This window comes from Danio rerio, chromosome 10, assembly GCF_049306965.1.
Source record: "Danio rerio strain Tuebingen ecotype United States chromosome 10, GRCz12tu, whole genome shotgun sequence".
Classification (NCBI taxonomy): Eukaryota; Metazoa; Chordata; class Actinopteri; order Cypriniformes; family Danionidae; genus Danio; species Danio rerio.
The window spans coordinates 33,955,001-33,979,306 of NC_133185.1; the positions used below are offsets into that span (position 1 = coordinate 33,955,001).

General features: G+C 37.2%; 3 long non-coding RNA genes across 3 annotated transcripts in view; all 3 read left to right on the top strand.

The window, feature by feature from the left end:
* LOC141376396 (uncharacterized) overlaps positions 1–24,306 on the top strand; it is a 387,511-nt gene that overhangs the window by 290,756 nt on the left and 72,449 nt on the right. The gene's annotated exons all lie outside the window — the stretch shown is intronic.
* Positions 1,765–3,361, top strand: LOC141376268 (uncharacterized). The gene is made up of 2 exons (XR_012386016.1): positions 1,765–1,827; positions 2,362–3,361. It is a non-coding gene; the product is annotated as an uncharacterized lncRNA (long non-coding RNA).
* Positions 18,009–24,016, top strand: LOC141376398 (uncharacterized). The gene is made up of 3 exons (XR_012386406.1): positions 18,009–18,160; positions 18,375–18,551; positions 21,384–24,016. It is a non-coding gene; the product is annotated as an uncharacterized lncRNA (long non-coding RNA).

A 24,306-nucleotide genomic window follows, 5' to 3' on the forward strand; every position in this document is an offset into this window, starting at 1 on the left:
CTTTGACCGGCTGTTTGGATATTTGAATTAATGAGCAGTGTTATTTTTTAATGTAGTGTATAATATAGCCATTTGTGAATGTAAGCAGTGTGTGATGTTAAAAATCCACTTTGCACACATTTTTAAACAATAAGGGCTCAAGCATGAGTTGCTACAGTAAAATCAATGATAAACAAATTGATGTCAGAAGTACTGTGGAAACTTCCAGAGCTGAAATTAAGAGTGGACATTTGGTTTCCAAAATGTGTTTTGACCAGTAACAACACTGACAAGTCAGTGCAGAGCAGTTTTAGAGGGATTAGTACCTTAAACAAACCCCTTTCACACTTTAAAAAGGTGAGGTAATGCTGCATTATATATTGTGAAGAATTTAAAGTTTTTTTTGGAAACTAAATTAAAGCTTTAAATGAATACTTCTTTATTTCTATGCAGTGCCCCCTATAGTATGAAGTGTGTCATCAGACATAGAACTTGATAGAGAGCAGTCAAGCAAATGATGTTATTTATTATGTCTTTTCAATAGAAGATTGCTGGCTGTGAAAAAAAAAAAAAAACAGGTCAGACGGTAATCATGGACCACTTTATTTATAATAGAAAGGACTTTTTTCATCACACAGCGTCGTTTTCTGTGTACTTTTTTTTTTTGCACTTTTTTGTTCTCTCCTTCCACATTTTTTTTATGTAAAACTTTTTTTTACTGCGATTACAGGTAAAAGGGCCATGCATAATCGTCAAAAGCAATTATATTGTGGCAGGTCATTCACTTTAGACCTGTCATTACTCAATGCCAATTTCAGAGCGCGCCTGACAGCCATGAGTAATGACAGGGGAGAAAGACAAGGCTAGACTTTAAGATGTCCACCTCTTGTGACAGAGATGGGGGTTCACGATCACGGTTAGGAGGCAGTTACCAGTCAAGAGGATCTTAATGAAAAACCTTCAGGTAAATGGTTTGAAATGTTGTGAGCAAATCTGGGATTGGTATAATCATATGCGCAGTTCTACTACATCCCTTCCCTTGATGCGTTTACATTAACCTTTCATTGTAACACATTTCAAGAAGAACCTGTTTAGCGTAAAGCATTGGTGATAACTATATGAAGGTAAATCCGTTGCGAAACTCGAGAGCTTGCAAATGTAAATGTGAGCACTTGTGATAATAATATTTGTATGTGTAGGTTGAAATGTACACTTACAGCTCTGATGTGAACAGCTGAAATCCTCGATTTGCACACACACACAACAATCCACACACTTGTGTTTTAAATTGGAAGTTGCAGATTAATAGTTGTGTATTTGTAAAATGTCATTCACAAATACAAAGTGACAGACACACGTGTGCAAGGCAAATTTGATTGCATCTTTGCTCTACAACCACAGGTCGGCACTCACAACCTCTCAGATTCGTCAGTACAACTACAAATCTCCCGCGCTCTGACTTTTGCAACACATCTCCCGCGATCTCTGTAGCAGAACTCATATGTGCACTCGCAGATGCAGAGGCGTGAGCAGCGCGGGGCGGGGGAGGGGCGGGGCAGGTGTAAAGCTGTTTGATTGGCTGAAGCCTGACCAATGAACAATGCCAGCAGCCAACAGGACTGAGGTGCAAAATAATAATTTCCCACGATTATTTCATTAGTTAGGGTTTATTTAAACTCTTTTCTGAAGAGATTCTTGTTAAAAATCATAAATTCTACTGTAATGTACATACCAGTAAAAGAGCAGCAAAGCCAGTTTATTGGCTACAGCCAGCCAATGAGATGGGGCGTTTCTGTTTGTCAGCACACAGGGCAGCTCACGTTGTTGGAGGCCTCGAGCAATCAGAGGGTAAGTTATGATTTTTTAATAATTATCTATATGTTCAATACTGTTAGCTAAGCTAAGGACTGTGCTGGGTGCTTCTCTTGTTTGTTTCTTATATAAGAAAACAGTTATGAGTTATGTAGGAGTTGCTTTCTATCATGTTATATGGTTCTAAAGATACGATTCAACCCACATGAAATAAGAAGTTGTAATAGCATTTATAGTAAACAATATTGCGTTTTTGAACCATACTAACTATAATAAACTGTATTATACAGTATATTTTGCAGTATCTACAACTTTGTTAATGAATGCAACAGCACACTGTAGTATTAACTAGCATGAACTTTAATGAATTGAAGTATATTTACACACACGCACACATTAATAGCAATTAAAAATAACACTAGGCGTTTCAGTTTCTTACAGATCATACCGGTTTTTGTTATTATAACCTGCATCATATCTATCTATCCATCTATCTGTTTACATGTTTGTGTACAGTGTGTCCTTTATATCACTTTTTCAATTATGAAAGTTACTACCTTTATTTCTCAGTTTCCTGTAAGGATGGAGTGACAGGAGAGATCAGCATGTTTCAAGTCGATGAGGAACTCAGAGAAGCTGCATAGCTTGAATAGGATGTTATTTATGCTAAAGATGACATGATGATCCAGCTCATCTACAAACACTTCAAAATGATTCAGATCATTCAAGAGGAAGCCGACCATTTATTTTCTCTTTTTACCTGCCAAGATGACTACAGATTTGAACAAAACAGACACTCACCCACACACAACTTTTATTTTGATAATTGTTTAATGTAGTATTTTTACACTTTACTGTAAGGCAGGGGTGTCAAACTCAGTTCCTGAAGGGCCGTAACCCTGCACGTTTTTAGTTGCAACCCTGCTTCAAAACACTTAAGTGAAAGTTTCAAACAAACCTGAAGGACTCAATTAGTTTGATCAGGTGTGTTTAATTAGGGTTAGAACTAAACTTTGCAAAGCTGCAGCCCTCCAGGAACTGAGTTTGACACCTGTTCTGTAAGGGAATGTAATTTGTCAAATAAAATTTACAGTCCAAATAAGTGCAGTGCAAATGTCTAGTTACTTGTATTGAAATATTTCAGGGTTTTTCCTTGTTCATAATGAGATGGAGGTGGTAAATCCAACTTCATCAGTACCCATCAAATGTTATCTCCTCTTTAATCCTTTGCTCAAGCCTATACTAATGGTCAGAAAGCAAGCCATTGTGTAAAGCTGGTTGATGCTCGCTGTAATAGAGAGAGATGATGACTGTTCAGCTTATGTTGCTTAACCCTGCAGATGAGATGCTCAAAGTGGACCCTCTGCCGAGCGATGGACACTGTCTCCCTCACCTAGTTGCTCTTCCTTTGAACACACATATCATGTTGAAGGATGCAAGTTGTGGACCTAAATCAGATGTAATGCATGTAGATGTATAAATTAGAAAGAAATGAAACTGCTTTAAAATGTATTAGGTTTTACATATAAAGTATACTTCAATTCATTAAAGTTCATGCTAGTTAATACTACAGTGTGCTGTTGCATTCATTAACAAAGTTGTAGATACTGCAAAATATACTGTATAATACAGTTTATTATAGTTAGTATGGTTCAAAAACGCAATATTGTTTACTATAAATGCTATTACAACTTCTTATTTCATGTGGGTTGAATCGTATCTTTAGAACCATATAACATGATAGAAAGCAACTCCTACATAACTCATAACTGTTTTCTTATATAAGAAACAAACAAGAGAAGCACCCAGCACAGTCCTTAGCTTAGCTAACAGTATTGAACATATAGATAATTATTAAAAAATCATAACTTACCCTCTGATTGCTCGAGGCCTCCAACAACGTGAGCTGCCCTGTGTGCTGACAAACAGAAACGCCCCATCTCATTGGCTGGCTGTAGCCAATAAACTGGCTTTGCTGCTCTTTTACTGGTATGTACATTACAGTAGAATTTATGATTTTTAACAAGAATCTCTTCAGAAAAGAGTTTAAATAAACCCTAACTAATGAAATAATCGTGGGAAATTATTATTTTGCACCTCAGTCCTGTTGGCTGCTGGCATTGTTCATTGGTCAGGCTTCAGCCAATCAAACAGCTTTACACCTGCCCCGCCCCTCCCCCGCCCCGCGCTGCTCACGCCTCTGCATCTGCGAGTGCACATATGAGTTCTGCTACAGAGATCGCGGGAGATGTGTTGCAAAAGTCAGAGCGCGGGAGATTTGTAGTTGTACTGACGAATCTGAGAGGTTGTGAGTGCCGACCTGTGGTTGTAGAGCAAAGATGCAATCAAATTTGCCTTGCACACGTGTGTCTGTCACTTTGTATTTGTGAATGACATTTTACAAATACACAACTATTAATCTGCAACTTCCAATTTAAAACACAAGTGTGTGGGTTGTTGTGTGTGTGTGCAAATCGAGGATTTCAGCTGTTCACATCAGAGCTGTAAGTGTACATTTCAACCTACACATACAAATATTATTATCACAAGTGCTCACATTTACATTTGCAAGCTCTCGAGTTTCGCAACGGATTTACCTTCATATAACTAGGGCCAGACAGAATCTGTGGAAATTTGTTGCTATTTCTGCAGAGAATGTTTGTCAAAAAAAAATCTGCATATTTATGCAGAATAATTTAGGGATTGTTAGAACTAAAAATTGCAATAAAACATTTTGAAATGTTGTGAGCAAATCTGTTACTAATAAATTAAATAAAAATAATACATTTAAACTTTTATTTATTGTTTACAATGAAAATCCAATAAAGTCACATGAAAAATGTTATATTAGTCAATAATGTTAATGAAATTAAAGGTGCATTAGGTGATTGTTTCAATGGTGAATCAGTATTAGAGTTACTTTTGCACGCAAGAAGAATAATGACACCATGGCTGAAGTATTTCTTTTAGACAGGTAATGCTATATTTGAAATCTATTTTAGTCACGTGAAGCTTATTGATTTTGTTGTGTTAAAAATGAATTATTTGCACAGAAGTGTCATTCAGCCTCTGAAATTGTCAGGCAAAATCTTCGGTAACGCTTTCTTTTACAACCCGCAAAGTACCGCGTAAGTACAGTGAAATTACAGTGTACTTTTCTGTACGTACTGTGTAAGTATAATGAACGTATGTGTAGGTATAAGGGAACAAACCGTAATGCTTGGGTAAAAAGGGGGTAACAACCAGATGTTCATCACGAAAATTACCACGTGAGTACAGTGAAATAACGGTGTACTTTTCTGTACCTATAGTGTAAGTATAAATAACGTTTACGTAAGTATAAGGGAACAAACTGTAATGCTTGGGTAATAAGGGGGTAACAACCAGATATTCAGCATGAAAGTACCGCGTAAGTACAGTGAAATAACGTTGTACTTTTCTTTAAATTGCAAAAGAACAAACCATAATGTTTGCGTAATAGGGGAGTAACAATAAGATATTCATCACGCAAAGAAGTATATTAAGTTTACGATGTACATTTCTTCAAGTATTGTATACATATAAAGAATTATGCAAGGATGGTGACAACCTATTGCTATCTGCAAATGTACTGTACATGCACCTGCGTGAGTACATTAGTACTCTTATTCAGTGCTTGGGTTTTATATGGGGTGTTTAATGAATAAAAGGTTTACAACCTGTGAAATTATGAACCCTTATTGTATACTGTATGTATTTTAAATCTGCAATTCAATATAAAATATATTTCCATACACTACTTACCTTATGTTTACTCGTCGATCTCACCAAAGCCATCAATGTCTTCATAACTCACTATCAACAAATAACTTTGCATGACATAGGCCTACCGTCAGGGTTCAATGCAGATTAAAACAGGCTCGCATCTTTACTGCTGTTGCACAGGGGGGCTAACTGTTGCATTTCAGTAAATGTATAGCTGATGCTTTATAGAAAAATCTAGTAATTTGGTCTTCAATCAATAAAAACTGCTGCTGTAGTTTACTCTGTTCTTAGTGTTCAAGTATACACTAGTATGTTAAAGTTCAGCTTCTTCCCTCTTTGTTCCCTGTAGTTAAAGGGTAAATACAGTATTTGTTCCCTCCTTGTTCCCTGTACTTACAGGGTAAATACCACATTTGAGGGTTGTAAATTAAAGTGAAGCTTTGTTCCTCCCTTGATCCCTGTACTTACAGGGTAAATACCACATTTGAGGGTTGTAAATTAAAGTGAAGCTTTGTTCCTCCCTTGTTCCCTGTACTTACAGGGTAAATACCACATTTGAGGGTTGTAAATTAAAGTGAAGCTTTGTTCCTCCCTTGTTACCCCCTTGTTCCCTGTACTTACAGGGTAAATACCACATTTGAGGGTTGTAAATTAAAGTGAAGCTTTGTTCCTCCCTTGTTACCCCCTTGTTCCCTGTACTTACAGGGTAAATACCACATTTGAGGGTTGTAAATTAAAGTGAAGCTTTGTTCCTCTCTTGTTACCCCCTTGTTCCCTGTACTTACAGGGTAAATACCACATTTGAGGGTTGTAAATTAAAGTGAAGCTTTGTTCCTCCCTTGTTACCCTCTTGTTCCCTGTACTTACAGGGTAAATACCACATTTGAGGGTTGTAAATTAAAGTGAAGCTTTGTTCCTCTCTTGTTACCTGTAGTTAAAGGGTAAATACAACATTTGTTCCCGCCTTGTTCCCTTTTACAATGTAAAATCTTGAAGGCAGTGAAATAAATATACAAACACACAATATATTTCTTCTTTACTTTGTAACCTTTATTTTAATAAATAAGCATTTTAAAAGACTTCATATTAATCAAACATTAGCCCCTTTCACACATACAGACCTTTCCGGAAAATTGCCGGCAATTTTCCGGAAAGGTTGTGTGTGTGAACAGGTCCTTTTTGAAAATACCAGTAAATTCGTTCTGGCTATTTTCCGGAAAGAGAAGTTGTAACATTACCGGCAATTTGCCGGAATGCTGCGCTGTGTGAATGCAGATGAAAGATAGCCGTAATAAGCGCGTGCACGTCTAGAACGTGCTGACGTGAGACATCTGCTTTAGCCAATCACAACAGTCAGACGCATTTACGTCCGCGCGGTTTGTGAGAATAAAAGCCTTTGAATATTTTTCCAGACACATTTAGCTGCTAGAAGTTAGTCAGATCACGTCTATATGTTCTTCTTAATGCCAACTGTGTAAATAATCATTGATGAGATGCTTATGATAAGCCGTTGTTTGTTTACCTTCAAGCTTTGCGTGTGCCTGTGAGCGCCTGCACACGCACAAATTATGAACATCTCGACATGCGAAAGTGATCCTGCGAAAGTTGTTCACAATATTGATCATCCACAGAGTTTGTAATTTAGTCAAATGTTTACAAATTCAAGCGCAGCCGTTTAAAGCTCATTTGTAGTGAATGATGTCAGAATTTACCGGTATTTTGGAATAGATGTGTGAATGCTCTTTTCCGGAAAATTTCCGTAACGTCCTCGCCTGTGTGAACATTGCTTTTTTGAATATACCGGTAAAGTCGTTCCGGAAATTTTCCGGATATTTACCGGTATCACTGTGTGAAAGGGGCTATTGTCTTGTCTATCATTGCCTATACTCATTCATTTTCTCTTCGGCTTTGTCCTTTTGTTAATCTGGGGTCGCCACAGTGGAATAAACCACCATCTTATCCAGCATGTTTTACGCAGTGGATGCCCTTCCAGCTGCAACCCATCTCTGGGAAACATCCATACACACCCATTCACACGCATTCACTACGGACAATTTAGTCTACCCAATTCACCTGTACCGCATGTCTTTGGACTGTGAGGGAAACCGGAGCACCCGGAGGAAACCCACGCGAACGCAGGGAGAACTCCATGCAGAAACCTTCTTGATGTGAGGAAACAGCACTACCTACTGTGCCACCGTGTTGCCACCCAGCTGCAACCCATCACTGGGAAACATCCATACACACTCATTCACACACATACACTACAGACAATTTTAGCTTACCCAATGTCACCACATATTTTTGGACTTGTGGGAGCACCCGGAGGAAACCCACGCTAACATGGGGAGAACATGCAAACTCCACACAGAAATGCCAACTGACCCAGCCGAGGCTCGAACCAGCGACCTTCTTGCTGTGAGGCGATTGTGCTACCCACTGCGCCTGCCTATACTCAAACAGCAAAATAACACATTATTTCCTTCCCCCTTTTTTTATGGCATCTCTTGCTTGGCTTCCTCTTCTGCTCTTCTCAGCTTCCAATGAGGACTCTGATGGTGAGTGGCTGATGAAATCCCATGAGTCTTGCTGCTCTGCATTTATATAAAATATATGAACAGACAGAAAGGCTTTTAGTAAGCTATAGACATGTTTATTTTCCTGTTTAATGTGTGTGTAGTGGTTGTCCAACAATTTCACACACTAAACATTTACAGATACCATACAGACACTATACATTACTATCAAACAAAAGTACTATCATCAGATCATATGGGAGATTGTGATCATTTATAGTGAAAATAATTAAAGCGCAGAGGGGAAAGGCTTAAATATATGTGCAAGCAGTATAGACTTTGAAGTAAAGATTATTTGCAGTTCAGTGTACATATTTAAATTCTGTGTTACTCATTAAATGGTAAGTAAATGTAACGTTTGGGTTAACTACCCCTAAGGTTAGTTTTTGATTAAAGTACATGTCTTAACCCATCATTAGTCCTAAATAAAGTGAAAGATAACATAATATGGTTGATGTACTGTTATGGACCCTTTTTAAATTTCAGCGCAGTGAATGGGAAAGTACAACACATTTTTTTACAATCTTCTTTGCTCAAACTTTACGATGGTGTTGTCTCGACAATTAGAAAAATAAAAAATAGTGTGAAACTGATAACGCCAGCAAAAAGAGAGAATAACTTCTAATTTACTCATGACCATAGACACTGTTTGAAACACCTCGCACATGTAATCATATTATATAATACATACGTAAATACAAATAAATGTTATATTATAAAAAAATCATATAAAAAACTCAAGGATTTTAGATCCTGATGATCGTTAAACGCGTCATAACAGTGTTGTGAAAAGGGTGTAATTGTTAAAAATAGGTACAAACATCAGATAGAAACAAAAACCTAAACAAACACTTCTATGTACATAACGTCATAAAAATACTTGTTTTATTTACCTCGCGCTGCGTCCTTGTACTGTCGTGAACAGGAAATTCTGGGAATGGAGGACGGAGAGTTGAATCGATTCGTCTTCAACAAACCGATCAGTGTGACATCAAAACATCGCGAGAACAACAGACAGCTCCGTGTGCATTTGAATCCATCTCGCGATATTGTATCACTTCAGGTACGCGCCTACTGATTCGTTGATTCAAACGAGTTGTGAATCAAGAAGCCTCTAAAGATCCGAATCAAACTGCAGCAGCACGCCACGAGGTTTTGCTCAGACTTTTGGGACGTTTGGAATTGCTCCGTCTTGTCACCATGTAACACATGTGAGTAAATCGTTGTTAGTAAATAAGGCTATTGTTACGATTAGAAATTGTGCATTAACCAGATTATATTTATTTTGTTTCATTTGTTTTTAGCGTAACATTAACGTTAGTTCATGGCCGAATCTAAACGGCCAGCAGCGATTATTTACCAACGTTTACTGTCGTTTACTTTGCACATCTTAGAAATGTTGCCAAAGTTCCTATGGATTTAGTTTCTTCATGTCATTCCAGACGGACTGGATGATGAGCAGGTCAGATCTCTGTGGCTGTTGTCATACTGACTGTGCAGACGATTCTCTCCCTGTATACGTTAGTTACAGCAAAGTTAATGACAAAATTAATGTTTGGAAATGTAAATTGATATTTTCTGTAGCATGCCAGTTTGATATATCAATACCCCCCCCCCACCCAATTACTAGTAACGTTTGCCTAGGACTTTAGCACAGTAGTTAGCCTACTATTTAAGCCTTTTCCCCTCTGCGCTTTAATTATTATCACTATAAATGATCACAATCTCCCATATGATCTGATGATAGTACTTTTGTTTGATAGTAATGTATAGTGTCTGTATGGTATCTGTAAATGTTTAGTGTGTGAAATTGTTGGACAACCACTACACACACATTAAACAGGAAAATAAACATGTCTATAGCTTACTAAAAGCCTTTCTGTCTGTTCATATATTTTATATAAATGCAGAGCAGCAAGACTCATGGGATTTCATCAGCCACTCACCATCAGAGTCCTCAGTGGAAGCTGAGAAGAGCAGAAGAGGAAGCCAAGCAAGAGATGCCATAAAAAAAGGGGGAAGGAAATAATGTGTTATTTTGCTGTTTGAGTATAGGCAGGCGCAGTGGGTAGCACAATCGCCTCACAGCAAGAAGGTCGCTGGTTCGAGCCTCGGCTGGGTCAGTTGGCATTTCTGTGAGGAGTTTGCATGTTCTCCCCATGTTAGCGTGGGTTTCCTCCGGGTGCTCCCACAAGTCCAAAAATATGTGGTGACATTGGGTAAGCTAAAATTGTCCGTAGTGTATGTGTGTGAATGAGTGTGTATGGATGTTTCCCAGTGATGGGTTGCAGCTGGGTGGCAACACAGTGGCACAGTAGGTAGTGCTGTTTCCTCACATCAAGAAGGTTTCTGCATGGAGTTCTCCCTGCTTTCGCATGGGTTTCCCAGAGATGGGTTGCAGCTGGAAGGGCATCCACTGCGTAAAACATGCTGGATAAGATAGTGGTTTATTCCACTGTGGCGACCCCAGATTAACAAAAGGACAAAGCCGAAGAGAAAATGAATGAGTATAGGCAATGATAGACAAGACAATGTTTGATTAATATGAAGTCTTTTAAAATGCTTATTTATTAAAATAAAGGTTACAAAGTAAAGAAGAAATATATTGTGTGTTTGTATATTTATTTCACTGCCTTCAAGATTTTACATTGTAAACTAAAGGGAACAAGGGGGGAACAAATGTTGTATTTACCCTTTAACTACAGGTAACAAGAGAGGAACAAAGCTTCACTTTAATTTACAACCCTCAAATGTGGTATTTACCCTGTAAGTACAGGGAACAAGGGGGTAACAAGGGAGGAACAAAGCTTCACTTTAATTTACAACCCTCAAATGTGGTATTTACCCTGTAAGTACAGGGAACAAGGGGGTAACAAGGGAGGAACAAAGCTTCACTTTAATTTACAACCCTCAAATGTGGTATTTACCCTGTAAGTACAGGGAACAAGGGGGTAACAAGGGAGGAACAAAGCTTCACTTTAATTTACAACCCTCAAATGTGGTATTTACCCTGTAAGTACAGGGAACAAGGGAGGAACAAATACTGTATTTACCCTTTAACTACAGGGAACAAAGAGGGAAGAAGCTGAACTTTAACATACTAGTGTATACTTAAACACTAAGAACAGAGTAAACCACAGCAGCAGTTTTTATTGATTGAAGACCAAATTACTAGATTTTTCTATAAAGCATCAGCTATACATTTACTGAAATGCAACAGTTAGCCCCCCTGTGCAACAGCAGTAAAGATGCGAGCCTGTTTTAATCTGCATTGAACCCTGACGGTAGGCCTATGTCATGCAAAGTTATTTGTTGATAGTGAGTTATGAAGACATTGATGGCTTTGGTGAGATCGACGAGTAAACATAAGGTAAGTAGTGTATGGAAATATATTTTATATTGAATTGCAGATTTAAAATACATACAGTATACAATAAGGGTTCATAATTTCACAGGTTGTAAACCTTTTATTCATTAAAAACCCCATATAAAACCCAAGCACTGAATAAGAGTACTAATGTACTCACGCAGGTGCATGTACAGTACATTTGCAGATAGCAATAGGTTTTCACCATCCTTGCATAATTCTTTATGTGTATACAATACTTGAAGAAATGTACATCGTAAACTTAATATACTTCTTTGCGTGATGAATATCTTATTGTTACTCCCCTATTACGCAAACATTATGGTTTGTTCTTTTGCAATTTAAAGAAAAGTACAACGTTATTTCACTGTACTTACGCGGTACCTTTCATGCTGAATATCTGGTTGTTACCCCCTTATTACCCAAGCATTACAGTTTGTTCCCTTATACTTACGTAAACGTTATTTATACTTACACTATGCGTACAAAAAAGTACACCGTTATTTCACTGTACCTACGCGGTAATTTTCGTGATGAACATCTGGTTGTTACCCCCTTTTTACACAAGCATTACGGTTTGTTCCCTTATACCTACACATACGTTCATTATACTTACACAGTACGTACAGAAAAGTACACTGTAATTTCACTGTACTTACGCGGTACTTTGCGGGTTGTAAAAGAAAGCGTTACCAAATCTTCCTAGCCTGCTTTACTGAGGTAATCTTGGTTTTAAATTCATGTTGGTTCATTTTTGAACAATGACAACCTGTGACGTGCTCCCTTTGTTGTTTACCATGCTTTGAATATTCAGTCTGAAATATAATGTAAGTATGGCTTAGTCTTGCACCCTGCCGGCCAAGCACCAAAGTTGCTTTAGAACAAAGCATATGAGAGAGTGAGACCAGTGATTCTTGCATAAAATTTTGCTAAATATAATAGTGTTTTTGTTCAGAATTGTAGTATTGGGAAGAACTGTAAAGTTTTCCTACTGCTGAATGACATGATCCAGTGGGTCTCTGTCATCTTTGTGGTGTGCTTTCGTGTTTCAGGAGGCATGGCTTTGGACGGCAAAGGATGGACTGTATTTTCAAAGCTATTATGCTAATGAATAGCATTTAGGCAGATCACCTACTGCACCTTTGATTTAAAAACTGAATAATGTAAATGTACACACATTTACACAGGTAAAAAAATAGACTCTGTGATGGGCTACAAATCTGCAGAATTTTGCGTGTGCAGATTTTTTGTAAGCCTAGTGATAATTTAGTTTAAAACTCCGTTACTGCTTCTTACAAACAGCATTTTGGCTGTACTATTTGGCATATTTCATTGTAAAACGATAATAGTTTGTTTTAATTTTAAAAAGTGAGTAAACCTTTTGCCTTAACTTGTTGCTTTCAAGGGTGCTCAAACTATTCTATTCTAATTGGCCCAGGCGCATGACAAGTGTGTGTTCTGAATCGGGTCCAGGCATGGTTCAGTTGGCCCTGGCCCGCATGGAAGAGATGTGTCAGAGCGCGGTTCGATTGGGCTATGGCACAATACTCTTGTAGTGTGAGTGCAAAGCATGCCTGAGCGTAAAACTGAAGACACAACGTCACCTTTAAGGCACTGTTTCATGATTCACTGGATTACTTTGAGTAACTAACATGGATTAACTGTCATGTTGTTTATTAAAAATGCAAACCCCTCTTTGCACATCAGCTGCCACCTTCAGCTAACCTCCTAATACATGCAGCATGATGACTTTTATGATAATCTAAGAGCATCAAAAGTGCATCCCAAATGACTAAAACAATCTAACTAAAGCAATGTCTACTGTGCAAAGCAAGAGCACATCTTGCGACTGTTCAGTTTTATGCCTGATTCACATGGGGCTTTAACGTTAATGCCTGATAGAGGGCGTGTCTGAAGTTGGGCCTGATGCGATCGTCGTAGTAGCGTCAGCCAATGAAATTAGTCAGCAATCAGCCACTGTCTGTGCTGGGGTATTTGCATAAATTGATCTGATTGACTGACACTTCTGTTGGTGCTTGAAAAGTTGAGAAATGTACAACTTTTGCAGAAAACAACACAGCCAAAGCAGCGCAGATGGACCCACAATTCAGTTAAGCAATGCTTGACATCACACATTCAATGTAAACGGAAAGCATTGAGCGTAAATGTAACCATGCTCAGGTTCAGAAAGCAAAGATGCAGTGTGAGTGCGGGCCGTTGGGGGAGAGGGGAGTGGGGACAACCGTGCCTAGTGAGAGTACACCCTAAGGCAATGGGTTTACTTTTTAAGTAAATTAGCTTATCACTTTTTGCAGTGTACAGTAAGCATGTGCAAGCATCTATTGTTAGACTTACTAACTTAAACCTTTTTAAACAACTTACTTTTTTTTTAAATTAAATGTTTAAAATGTAACTTATTTATTTTATGCAAAGCTGAATTTTTAACAACCATTATTCCAGTTTTTGTTGCATGTGAAATCATTCTTATATGCTGAGTTGGTGCACAAGAAACATTTATTGTTTTTAATATCAGTCTCAAAAACGGTAAATAATTGTTTGTCACTATTAAAATGCATTCAATTGGAAATTATTCTAATCTTTTGAATTGTAGCGTACATAAAATTTGAAGTTCCTTCCATAACTGTATAGGTTTTAGTCTATTTATGAAGTCAATGAAGTTAGTAAATGTATATTGTATGTTTCTTTATGCATTCCAAATAAAGATCCGGGCCTTATTTCAGTTGTAGCAGCTCTAGTGATTGACTTATCACTACCTCAAATGCATTCAGGAGTTCTTGCTGCTGCAAAAATCTTGCTAAACAGTTCAGTTTCATTTAAACACAGCTTTTTATCACATGCTCATGAGACCGTTTTAGGTCACAGAGACAGTTCTGCTGTACTGCACTTTGAAGATAACAGGCTGTCTAAGTATACAGACAGTAGAGACTGATATTGTTTTCCACAAAACTAGGAAACATAACCCAAGACTGACCCGATATCTGTCTGCAGCTGCATCTCCGAAAGAAGATTACGAGTGAGCAATGCCGTTTTTCCTCAATTAACTGGCCGGTTAATTAAATCACACCGGTAATGAGTACAGCCTCACAAAGCCAAAGCAGGACAGAGAGCAGAATAAATTTCATCTGACACTTTAATTAAGTTTCCTCGCGAATCAGTTGTCATAGCAGTGACGCTTACTTTTTTATTTTGATTAAAAAAAGCCTTTGAGTCGGGTTTCGGATCCGCACGTAGCTGTTGAGCTCTCTGTTTTGTCTGTCATACTTCTCGTGTTACAGTCACCAGAACCTTGATGCTGCCAGGCATAATTGACAGCTACAAATGACCGGGTTTAAGATATGACTGCAAACATGATGGCACATCCTTTCATTTTGAAAATCAATAACACTCTGCAGAGACTGACTGAAAGAGAGCATAACCGAAAATCCATGTTGCTGACCGTTCCCTTATGACCCTCAGATACACCGAGGTTACGAGGCGTTTTGTGGGAGCTGAAAGGAACACCGGGTTTCAGTTAAGTGCTACATAATACTCTGCCAGCTTGGCCGTTCAAAAAGGGGGCAGGGGCCGCAAGTGTGGCCGTGCCTCTGCTAATGGTCCCCGTGTGTCTGTGTGGATTTCACTGAGCGTTTATCAGTAACAGACACCCTTCAGGCCGCTTCTTATCTTCTCCCGAAGGGACGATCGGATTCTCCAAACTCGCGCTTTTGTCCTGCTCTTTAAAATTGCACATCCCTCAACTGATTTCTGCACATCTGCTTTCATATTGACTCCCATAAGTCATCTGTTAATAACGGTTGGTCTATTGTTTCCATATTAGGCCTGTGTCAGTGTTTTTATGGCTTTTGTGTTTATTAAACATGTTTTATCCATGGATATTTGATCAGTGTGTATGCGTATGATGTTATTAAATTACTAAAACATTATTTGTAATATTTTACTTTGATACAATTATAAATAAAAATACATTAAATTGTGTAAAATATTAATATGCACTGTACAAATGTTGCAGCCTAAAAGTTTTTTAGTTGAATCCAATGAACTTTTCTAGTCATTTCAACTCAAATTAAACTTTGTATAACTAAAAAATATTTAGTTGAAACCTGAATTATTCCAATTAAAGTAACATAAAACAGGCAGCATAGTGGCTCAGAGGTTAGCACTGTCGCCTCACAGCCAGAAGATCGCTGATTTGAGTCCTGACTATGGGCAGGTATACGATTCTGACGGTATGATAACCTTAGATAAAAATAGCACGGTTTCACGGTTTTAAGGTATTGTAATATACTGTTTTTAAATGTCTGGGTAAAAAACCAAAACTTTTTTTCCCTTTTAAAAACAATATATTTTATTTTGAGAAACTTTTCAAATGTTTTGGAGCAGTAAACATGTCAGGCTAAATTATTCAAATCAATTTTTGACGCATGCTGTCTTCATTTGTTTTAAAAACCCAGATATTTTAACAATTTAAAAGGGCATCTTTGGATATCTTTTCTGCTGGTGATACTGCTGTCCTAAAAAACAACATAAGTCCAAAATCTTAAACACTAGTTAGGACTGTATAGCAGAAATGGTTTGATGGTTTTAAAAGCTTGACTTTTCCAAACTGTGGTATACAGTACCTTGAAAACGGTTATCGTCCCATTGTTAGTGTCAATATTGTTTTCAGTGGCTTACGGGGTGTTTTTGTGGTGCAAAACTTAACATTTTTTTATTCACACACTGCAGCAAGGTATCCTGGCTACAGGATCCCACAAACACTTTTGCACCTTTTCCTTAAATACTCAAATCACAACAAACGATCATAAATTCAAGACAATAAAAGCTTCACAAAGACCCTTGTCTGGTCATGAGTTGATATGAAGACCATTTTCCCTGGTGTGGAGCATCTGACAAAGATCTTATCAAAGTCAAAACCCAATGAAACTGATATAAGGTCAGTTGTAAAATATCACAGTGAAATTTATACCACTTTACCGAACATGAATATAAATCCTCAAGACACACCATATTTAAACTTGGACATTCTGTGTGGAATGTGAGTGAGCTGTTCTGGTTTAGAAGGCAAAGTCGAAGGCAGAGAGGGGGGCTCAGGATGCATGATCGAGACAGTTGAACAACTGATTTCCTAGCTGAGCTTCTTCTCAGATTAGAAAGTGTATTGTCTTAGTGCCTGACAATTCTCGTGGTTTTGCCTCATTTCCATAATCGTTGTCAGGGTCTGCTATTATGGAAAGACTTAGCCATCCTTACACCAGAACAAGTATTTAAGTATTTTATTGAAATAATCTTTGTTTTATAATTATCATTATGATTAATTATTGGCGTTTCAACATCAATTTGTGTATTCAGTATTAAAGTGCATATTATAATTTAAGAATACTACTATAGTATTGTCTAATATTTTACTTCTAGGTGTGACTAATCATTATTAATAGCAGAAATTATGATTAATTACCCTAGTCTATAATTGTTTAACTAGTTAATTGTTTCAGTTGATTTACAGCACTAATGTAGCATATATTGTATAATAAATATGCTAACGAGTATAATAATCTACCATGTAATACATTCATATTTCACATTTTGTTGTTAAACCTTACTGCCCATTTGTCCAGTTGTTTCTCTTAATATTTGTATCTCTGATTTAAGATTCTGGTTTAAATCTGTTTCATAGTCTTCATACGTTTTCCTTATTCATATATACTTTACATACTCCTGTACCTACATGGCCATGTGACTGAATGCGGTGTGATATGCGTGTGGTGTCAAATCGGGGTCTGATTAGATCCCACAGAGCATTTCGGCTGGCGGGCCGTCTTTGCCTCGAGCCAACAGCAGCGCTGCTGAATGAATTGATCTGTGGCCAGTCGAGCTGGGTCGAGATTGCACAGGGGGAAGAAAGTATTCAGGCGTTAAGGTGGTGGCCGCCATTTCCAAACCTCCCTCCCAGATCAGAGCCGTCTGCTTTACCGCCTGCTGTCTGACTCCCAAAACCAGCCTCTATATGGCACTTTCTGAATGTTATAACTAGGACAGACAGGAATGATTGAGTAGTAAAGAATGGGATGACAGCTGGACAACTGATTATAAATAAATAAATCCTTTTTTCATCAATGAATTTTATATATTTATATATAAACATATATTTGATTCAATGCTTATTTAATTATATTTTATGATTATATTTATATAACATCCATTTCTGTTTGACACAACAGCACATCTGAGTAATTAAATCTTGCTGTCGGCATTAAATTTCAAGTACTTCATAAACAGCACAGAAAGGAAGCTTAATTATTTAGATCAAAACAATGCTTGGTATTACATTAACAGCAAATGTAAGTTTTAAAATAGTCATAAGTGAAACGAGAAATCTTATATTCAAAGCAAGTATTCACAATAATGGAAAATAAAGTTATGTGCAACCATGAACCAAGGGTGTGTCAGTCTTACTTGTGAATATTAATGAAATGATGTAACATTTGCCTTGTAGCTGTAATTGATTTGTTGATAAGCAATGCTCATGTACAGCAGTCAAATCAGGAAGAACACATACAGAATGCAATTGAATTCAATCGATCGGACACTGATGCAACAAGTTGACAGAAGCTTCTTTTCGACTTCCTGTGTAATGTTGATGAGTCTGACAAGAATCTGCAAGGTTATTCGAAACTGAGTTATTCTTTATAACACTTTAATGTTAATAATTAACAATTGGCTAATGCTTAAAAAATGATTCATAGTCTGTAGTTATTTTAAAGTGTCTCTTACAAATCTTACAGTAAGTTAATGTGTTTTGTCTTGAGCATCAGAAAATGTTTTTATTTTTTGCAAAAGCTGTATTTGAATCTCTGAGTTGTCCTTAATGTGAAAAGATAGATCTCCAAATCATGCAGTCACTGCTGGAAAGGAGACAAATATGCAAGGGATATTAGAAAACCAAAGAATTTCCAGGACCAGGAGGATTTTTCAGAAAAACAGCAGGCAGATTAACCGCACAGGAACTTGCAGACAACTATCACAAAGTATAAAAACAGTCATGGATCATCCAGGTAACAACAGACAGTTAAGATTCATGGGGATATGCATATTTGAACAATGTTTTTTTATGCATTCAGTTATTATTTTGTCCTGTGGAGTTATATGTAAACATCTGTTATGTGGATTAGTTTATTCAAGGCATAAAAATAACATGCTGTTTTTATGATTCCTCTTATTTAGTTAAAATTATTGCTGTTTTTGCATATTCCACAAGAGATATGTAAACGTATGAGCAGAACCGCTTCTGAAGATATGTTGACACACAGCATTCTCACGTCCTCTTGCAATTTTTGTAAGGACTAACCAGCTTGTCTGCACAATATTCCCCTATTAGAGGAAGAGAATCACCGATTACTGTTTTCATTGATTGACAACTAAAGGATTGTTAATGTTAAAAGGTAAACACAAATTAGATTATTTTTTTATTTGCAATTTAGAAGCCAGTTTTTCATAATCTGTTTAAAAAATGTGTCATATTTTGACCTAATTTATTTCCTTGCCCGTTTTGACCTAACTAGCTAGTTCTGCAATGTGTCAGGCAAATTTGGACTCTGCCCTCTTCCTTTCCCCCGGCCCTTTAAACAAATAGAATAGAATAGAATAAAATAAAATAAAATAAAATAGAACGGAATATAATAGAATAAAATAGAATAGAATAGAATAGAATTGAATAGAATAGAATAGGTAATTTAAACAACAAAGCAACTGTTTCATGCAACCAGACTGGGTTTAAAGTAAAACTTTCAAAGTAAAGCTTAAGTAAACATCTTTATCTAATAAACACGAGTTTCATTCAAAATAATTGTATGTCTGTTAATTATATTTTATGTGTTGATTAAATGGCACATGTACTGTTCATGATTTATATATACAGAAGGATAATATTGTTGTATGTGGTTTTATTAAGGCATTCATGAGTGAAAAATATTGTAGTAATAAAAGTTTATATTGTATTTTGTACTTGGATTATCCCTTAATAATACATTAAATATACAATCAGAGCGACATACTGTATCAACCCAGGGTCATTCTGATTATGTACCCCTATATATATTCCTGGAGTGCGCCAAATAACTCCCGAGGTTTCGTTTTATGTGCAGTTTTTGTATTTCCTAATCTGTCAAAGGCCACTGTGTATGCTTTTTGAGATCTTAAATTTCTCCCGCGAGTGCCATTTGTCCCTGCTTTTCCAGCCTGATATCACGAAAAGCGTAGGTATTTTACGTTTTGCCAGTTTAGAGGCTAATTCGTACAATTTCGTACAACTAAACTCGGACGAATTTGATAATATTTGATTTTGAAAAGGAGGCGTGTACTAAAAGGAGTACTAATTTGTATGAATTAGATCGTAAGAAATCATACGAATTAGCCACTAAATCAAAAAGTTACGAATTGCCATGAGATTGTGTTGCCTTTTCTTGTGTCAATCTACCAGAGGCCGCTGTCAACTGACTGACTTACTGACTGACTGACCGATCAACTGACCCACCCTCCTCCTTCCTTAATCCCAAATGATAGTGTTTTGAAAAGCACAGATTGACCAGCGCCCACCCACTTCCCTAAACCCAACCGCAGTGTTTTAAAAGCAATCAAGAAAAAGAAAAGCTCTAGCGACATCGTGATGTTACACGGTCATCCTGTTAATACCTTGTTTGTTTAATTTTTTTGTCTTTTGTTTTTGTCTCATCTGCTTTCTGGAACCATTCTTCATTGGACTCGAACCCCATCGTCACAATCACCTATGCATTGCCACTCAAATCCTCAGACATTCTTCGAGCTAAATAATTTGCGATCTCCAGAAATGTACAGTATATAGGGCTATGATTTCAGAATGAGCTTATGTTGCACAGTATAGTAACCATGGAACTGCTGTTACTTACATTTCTATGCGTGTCACCTGCTAGAAAAGAATAAACCTGTTTTGGATGTTTATAAGCATGTTTAACTGCATTCTACAGTGATAATGCAGGGCTGTGTTATCAAGTGAAGATAAATCGTTAGATGTGGATGAGATGCTGTGATGTGATTTCATATTTTGTCATTAAAATGTGAAAACAGCTTCTAATACTCCATCATGTTTGTTATAAACAGGATTAAGCAGTAGCTTGAGGCACTGTATTTGTGGTGCGCTGGTTTAGTTACTTCAATTATTGATATTTAAAGAGACATGCACTGTAATGAGTCGCTGTGAACTAAGGAGTTTTTGACAGGGTAGGAATGTTAATTTCATGTTAATCTTAGTAAGACTTTATTAAGACCATAAATAATTATAATAACTTCTGAACAATGGGAAATCAATGAAAGAAAAAAGAAGTTTTTTTGCAGTGGTAACTGAGGCACAAGCTGAAAAGGCTCAAACTCCGAGGGAGGAAAGCAGCAAATTAGTGTTTGGCTCATTACTCATTTGTAAATATTTTAAAATTCCTCTATTTGTATTGCACATCATTTAAAAAAATTCTATTGACGTGAATAAATTGATAGAAATGTAATTTTTAGTATGAACTATCCCTTTAAGAGCCAGTTATTTTAGTGCATAGTGTCTGTGGCATCCAGTGGTGTGTGCTTGTCGATGAAAAATGTCCCTGTAAAACATTAGCTGTTCTCAATCGTCATTTTGTTGTATTATGAACCACAATGTTAAGAATTTGTCTAGAGAGGGGGCAGAAATCATCACCTTATTTGCATTTAAAGAGACAAACAAACATTGCTTCTGGGAGGTATTTTGAAACAGATGCATTCTCAAAACCATTAAATGTCTTTTGATCACGCCATGTAAGTCAAACCAATTTTTAGGTATTCTAATTCTCATACATTCTTTAAATATGCCATTTTGTGTTCCCCAGAATAAAGCAAGACATACGGATTTGGAAAAACATGAGATGTTGTCAAGATGGTAAATTTTATTCCTTTAAAGGTTCAAGACACCTTAAAGTATTTTAAAGTAAGTTTTTTCTTATTTTAACAGATTTGTGCATGTTGAGCATCAGTTAAGACAATATTTGCACATGTCAGCTTTAATTGTGAGAAAAACTGGATAATTTGAAGCTTTTGTCAGCTTATTTCATCTTCCGGGTTTAAAATAAAATTGGGGGCAGGGTCAAAACTGGTGACGTATTGCAAATCTGCTAGTGAAATGACTTTGTGTAGGTTGCTCATTATTATTCATAAGGGAGTGTTCTTATCCAATGAGAAGACACTGCTTCTTAATTATTTGTGAGAGCATGTACTTTTTGAAGGCAAGGCAGACCTGCCAAGCTGCGAGTCCCAAGGACTGAGTGAGACTGTTTCCGCGTACGGCAAGCTGTATTTAGCAATTCATGATGGGTTGTATGTGTTGTTTCCATGATCCATGGGGTTTGTTGTATTTTTTTTACCGTGATTCTGTCAGGGTTGATACAGCAAAGCTATTGGTTTGTAGCAAGCATTTGTTTTCGAAGAGCTGTTCGAGAATTGGAGAATGGAGGACTTTGTCTTTTATCAGTTGAGTTTGCTACCATTCAGACCAATCAACTATATTGGTGCTGCTGTGTTCGCCTATGTTTAAAATCCTCCATATTACCATCAAGGTTTAAGGTTGGAATAGACAAGGCAAGAGACCCGCTGCACTGCTATTCACTGTGCATTCAAACCGAGGGATTGAGGAAGACTTCTCTCTTATCGTGTCTCTTTATAGTGTTTAAGTAAACACAATTATCTTTATGATGAAATAACAAATTGTGATTGTGTATATGAAATTATGAATAATAAATATAATGGCATTAAATTACTGTTTGCTTTTTTTTTTTTTTTTTTTTTTGCATTTTAACAGTGTAAACTATAAAATCATGGGTCTCCTCACGGTTTGGGTCTCATTTTGTAAGCCAACTGACTACAGTTGTTCGCTCCCCACTTTTTCTCCTGCTCAGCCAGCCATGCCCACTCCTCTCTCTGCTTGCAGCACTCCACACCCATCTTGGAGCATTTTTTTTTAATTCTGAGGTAGACTTGGCCCTTTAAAACCCATTATTTTACACACTTTACGCACTATGGGCAAAGCATTTTTTTTTAATTCAATCACTACCCAAAAAGTGAGAGGTCAAAGTTTGAAATCTCTAAAACCAGGAAGCTCCATGTTCCCTTCTGTGATCATGGTTCTTTCACCCCTGGTCACTGCCCTAGATGAAGAAGGCCTTGCCTTTGCTGTGATTCGTGAGATAAATGCTTTGCTGTAATAGTCGTACTAGATCATTTTTCATCCACGCTCTGGTTCTCTCTCTCGCTTTCTCTCTTCTTCAGCATTCTGCTTTCCATCTTTCAGTATTTCCATGATCAGTGTGTCTGTGTGACTATGATTGAGGAAGCAGTAGCTTGTGTCTATGAAAAATTGCCCGGGCTTGCTGAAGAGGCTGTAAATGAGCCTCCTGTGGGTCTTTTCAGATGGCTCTGTGATCGGGCCTTGTTCGTATAGAATGGCTGGCACGGAGCTTTTGACTGGACGAGGGAGAAATGGCAATAGTCTGCACAATGGGCTTCGTGAATGGACGGCCAATCAGTGTGTGTGTGTCTAACATGAGTCATATGCTCACTGACTGAGCCGATTAACTGATTACCCAGCACAGCTTTTCTAGCCTTGTCCATTGGAAACCTCCTCTGTTCATCTCTCTCTCTCTCTCTCTCTCTCTCTCTCTCTCTCTCTCTCTCTCTCTCTCTCTCTCTCTCTTTCTCTCTTTCTCTCTCTCTTACTGTTTTGGTACACAGTCCTATATGGCAGCTGCATTATCTTTTACTTACCTTCATGGCAATGGTAAGTTGTAAGATTGACTTTATCCTGTTTAAAAACATTATTTTGCAAAAATATTTCTTCCTAATTTTTTTTAGTTGAATCAAGTTTACTTTTCTAGTTAACTCAGCTCACATCAATCAAACTTTATATAACTTTGTATAACCCCCCTGTCTCAGCAGTCTTGTTTTCACACCTCTAGTTTGAAAAAAGCAAGGAAAGTGAGTGAGTCCAGCTTTGTTTAGGTGAGAGTGTCAAGTGGCAAAAGAGGAAAGGGTTTGCATGAAAAGGGGAGTTTCAGTACGTGCACAAAGGCTGATTTTCACGCCAGCAACACAAACACAGATGCAAAGGAGGTAGACAGTGATTCGGAGAGCAACATTGGAAGAGCTGTGTGGAAATAGATGATTTTAAAGTCCATAATATTGTAGTGATATTACTGAAAACCTAACAAAATTAAGGTATGTCTTTTAAAACTGAAAGAGTACTGCCGTCGATACTTACTAACTTTGGCATCTGAATAAACATAAACAAAGAGCGTTGATCATACACTTACCAAATCTGTAGCGTCAGGACAACACAAACCGGGACTGCGTCTTTTTTTAAAAGAAGACAAGTGGCAAATCCGGATTTCCCCATTTTCAGATTCGAAAAGCTCACTAGTAAAAAATGTTCCTTACTAACCTATTTTTTTTTTGTTGTTGCATGTTACACCACAAAAAAAAAAAAAAGATGTCAAATTTTAACTGCTTCTAAACAATTTAGTTGGTTAATTTTAAACAAACTAAGTCGAACATTACTTAATTTAATTTGTTTCTTTAAATTCAACACATAAATTGTTTGCAACAAGTTTGCAGACATCATTTTTTTTTTCAGTGTAGCAGACCACTATAATCCAACTGCTTGGATCCACACGCAAGCGGTGCTCTCATGGAAAATGCCAACAAAACTTTTATTTCGCCACATCTAAAAACACAACACTGACAACCCATGTTTTGAAACAATTC